Here is a 4,266-nt window from a genome sequence, read left to right as displayed (position 1 = left end):
TCTCTTGCTTCATGATCCTATAATGAAATTATAAAAACTAAACAGAGATTACTACTGAATACTAAGATCATTAATGATGTAAGTGCTTATTCTTAAGAGGACAGTTATCTAACCTGTGTTTTCCATTGGCATGTTGTTTTATGTTCACAAAAGCTGTGATAGGAGCAATCTGGTTCTAGTCTACAGAAGCACCGCACGTCCTGTGAAATAACAATACTTAATGGATTACTATAGGCATAGACATTTCTGAATTAGATGCTGAGTATTGGATCTATCATGCATTTGTAATTTAAATTAACAGGGCTCACTCTCAAATGAAGGGTCAAAGTAGGTGAAATCAATTCTGTTTGTCAGTAACTCATCCCCTAATCATCTTTCCTTCCTTTCTGGCAGTTCCTCCTCTTTACTTTCTGAGCAGTCGCTTCCTTTCCTGCCCATCTCTGATGAACCCAAATCCTAGTACAGTGATAGCCCAAGGCTGCTGTCCCCTACCCTATGTTGTAAAATCACCCTCCTTTTCTTCTGCCTCTTCCTAAATGGTCTTCCCCATAAAAACTTGTATTACCTAAAAGCCAGCTATTGGTAGGGAACTCTGTGATATGGGAAAGTTGGTGCAGTAAATCAGAAACTGGGATCTCACCCCAGATGTCCCTTATTAGCTGGATATTTGGGCCCATCTCTGAACCTTAATTTATTCATCCATAAGATGGGAAAAAAATGTCTAAATCACAGGGAAAGCACTCAGCACGCTGCCTGAACACAGTGACTCTCCATAAATGGTAGTTCTATTCATTTTCAGGAAGCTCTACAGTGTAGAGGACCCTTTTCAAAGAGCAAATGAAACCCTTCTTGGTTAATTTTGTATGAGGAGAGGCAGCCTGATAAAGTAGAAGTAAATTGTCTTGATTATGACTGGAGAAATTTTCCTAGGCAAGGGGATGTAAAGAACAAAAAGAGGGTACATAAGTGATAACAAATCATATATTGAAGTTGTGTCCTCTGTTGCTGGAGGAAAAAGTTTCTGGTGATCAGGTAAGAGTTTTATATTGATCTCAAATGTCATCACTACGTAATTTAGAAAACTGATCAATCTGCCTGAGACCCTCCCTGCTCCTCCTTGAGAAGGGTAATATCTACTTACACCTCAGCATTTAGCTGAAAGTCATTTCTTCCAGCAGGTCTTCAGTAATGTCTTAAAAGGCGTCAGGTCCTCCTCCTCTGCCCTGCACAACATGTTCTTTCCACAGTTGTGGCATGGGTAACACTCTGTTGTAATTCTTCCCACTATTTTCACATACTGGACTGTATGGTCTTTGAGAACAGGGGACTTCTTTTGTTAAACATTCCAGTCTTCACGCCTAGTGTAGGTCTTAGGTCACAAGAGACACTTAAAATAGTATTGAATGAATGGAAAAAAATGAATTAAAAAGCTCCTAAATGAGATATTGGGGAAAACAACCTCCCTGGGGGAGAAATATAAAAAAGAATAGGTTAAAATAAAAAATAAAAGTGAATTTAAAACATATTGGCTGAGAGTTGTGAAGACTCTGAGGGAGCATGATCCATGTCTTAAAAATGTGGAAGGCTGCAGAGGTTCTAAGGAAGCAAAGGTTGAGAAAGGTTTCTGATCTTACTGAGGTCAAAGCATAGTGAAGAAAATATAGATGTTAACAAATAAAAACAATATGATGTGACTAGCGCCACACAGCACAGAGGATGTCCACCTAACTCAAGGCAGATGGATTCCGGAAAGTCTTCTCAGGCACCAGAATGCCTGAATTAAATCAGGAGGGTGAAGATGTCTACAAAGGGAAATAAGGAAATGGAAGAGATGACCTCTGGTAAACATGCTCCATTTTTATCACGGGTCTGCAAGCCTAAATGAGCTGACTAGATAATGAGGTGGGATGTTTTGGCTTACAGAGCTGAAGTCTAGTGCAGACTTCAGGAATGGGAACATTAGGAGGCTCAAAAATTGTCCTAGACCTCTGTCTTTCTCTCTTTTGCTTTTCAGTTGGTTAAATGCCTCTGTTTTGATTTTTACTCATAGAAGCTAGAAACCGACAAATAGCTGCATATTCTGTCTTCCAGATTACCATCTCATAAATTCTAGTACAGTGAGGAAGATCTGCCTTCTCAACAGCACCAGTAGACCCAGAGAATCAAGTTGCATTGATCTGGCTCAGTAAATGCCCATTTCTTACCACATTAGTGTGGTCAGGGAGGTAAACTGACCTGCTGGGATGTCTTGAGTCCTTTGTTCACCTCTGGAATCTAAAATAAAGTCAATTCCATAAATTTGCATGACCTGAAAGTGGGAAGTGGGGGAACTGTATCAATGGCAAAATTGGGAGAAGGGCTATAGCCAAAAGAGGCAGGGCTGGATATCAGACAGGCAAGAGCCACAGGTGTTCACTAAACTCACATCTATGCGTGCGCATCCCCCCCCCCACACTAGTGAACTTCAGACATTCTGACTTCAGAATACTTTATTATTGCTCCAGTTCACACCCACACATACAACACACACATATACAACAAATCACAATTAAGGAAGTATTTTAGAAATTAGCAGTAACAACAAAAAGATATTCATAGATAAAATAATGCCATAAGTATGATTATTCTTTTTCTAGAATCTACACCAGCCAAAGCCCTGTTTGCTTTGGGTGTTCACTGCTTGCCTTTGGGCCAGCTCCCTCATGCATGGCCTGTAATAGTCATCAGCAAGAGTGATACAGACAGGGCTGACTTTCCTCATGGCTGTGAGTGCTCATTAGATAAGGATTTCTGCATTTTTTAAAACTAGAAAAGGACTTAAAGATCTTATTGTTTAACCAATTGTTTAACCAATACGATCTTTAAAAGGAGTTCAAAATGTACAGATTTCATGCTAATTCAAACAAAATGCCAAATGACACTTTTTTTTTGAGACAATCTCACTTTGTCACCCTCACTAGAGTGTGAGGTTACTGTGGCATCATAACTCACAGTAACCTCAAACTACTGGGCTTAGTGATTCACTTGCCTCAGCCTCCCAAGTAGCTGAGACTACAGGCACCCACCACAATGCCCGGCTACTTTTAGAGATGGAGTCTAGCTCTGGCTCAGTCTGGTCTTGAATCTGTGTGCTCAGGCAATCCACCCACCTCAGCCTCCCAAGTGCTTGGATTACAGGTGTGAGCCACTGTGCCCGGCCTCAAATGACACTTCCTAAACAGGAAGATAATTCCATACCAGACCATCCCGCTCACCACTTTCTGCACCTGAGAATCAGAGAAAAGTGGAGAGGACTCAGGGTCTCTCTTTCTGCCAATATGAAAACCCTTTATTATAAAACATCTGACACTGCTATACACGACTAAAAATTCATTTTCGTTAATTGAAAGCAAAAGGAGACTTTGTCTGATTTCATTCTGTGTTAGAAAAGGTTGTGTTTGTTCCAGGTATTCTAATGAGAAGCAATTTGGGAGGTAATTAGCTAGGCTAAAGGACAAGGACCAGTGCCTAAATTCGGCCCTGCAAATTCTTGAAGAAATGTGACAAGGTTTTTTATAGGACATATTTTTACCTCTGCCTTAAAGACTAGAAGAAATGGGTGAGTAACTCAGAGGGAACATTCAGCCTCTGTGTTTCACAATCTAATCAGAACATTTCGTGTGACTTAGATAAGGATCTGCAGAAAATCACTGCTGTTCCTGTGATGTTTGTCATGTGAGAGAAGGTGCAGCATGGCAGTGTACATTAGCTTACATTTACTCCAACAGAAAGAGGGAAAATAAAGGGTACAAAGTAAAATAAAAACCAAATGCTGTATTTTGATGTACACATTAGGAAATCACATATTTCCTGAGAAGGAATATCAGTCCCAGAAATCAAAATAATTAAACCTCACAAATGTTTTGTTGCTTTGGTCCACGTATACATATGAATGTTTTGCTATTTAATACAAGCGTTATGCTACTAATGATATTTACTATTAAAAGTTGAATAATGTATATTATTTTTCTCCTTGATGTATTTCTGAGATCCTGACACTACAGCAAAGATATCAGTGAGAATCTCCTACACAAAATAATTCTAAAAATAGAAGGGAATCTTCTGTCTCCTGTTTTATTTCTTTAAAAGCCTCTAATTCCCAAATCTTTGGGTTATAGCCTATCCTATGAATATTTCTCCCCATTTCTAGAAGTCATTTGAATGTTCACGATTGCATGGATGATAGATGCAACTTGATATGATAAACTATGTTACATTTTTCTTTCA

Source organism: Nycticebus coucang, chromosome 13 (assembly GCF_027406575.1).
Source record: "Nycticebus coucang isolate mNycCou1 chromosome 13, mNycCou1.pri, whole genome shotgun sequence".
NCBI classification, from domain to species: domain Eukaryota; kingdom Metazoa; phylum Chordata; class Mammalia; order Primates; family Lorisidae; genus Nycticebus; species Nycticebus coucang.
Note: the sequence above shows the minus strand (reverse complement) of the source record.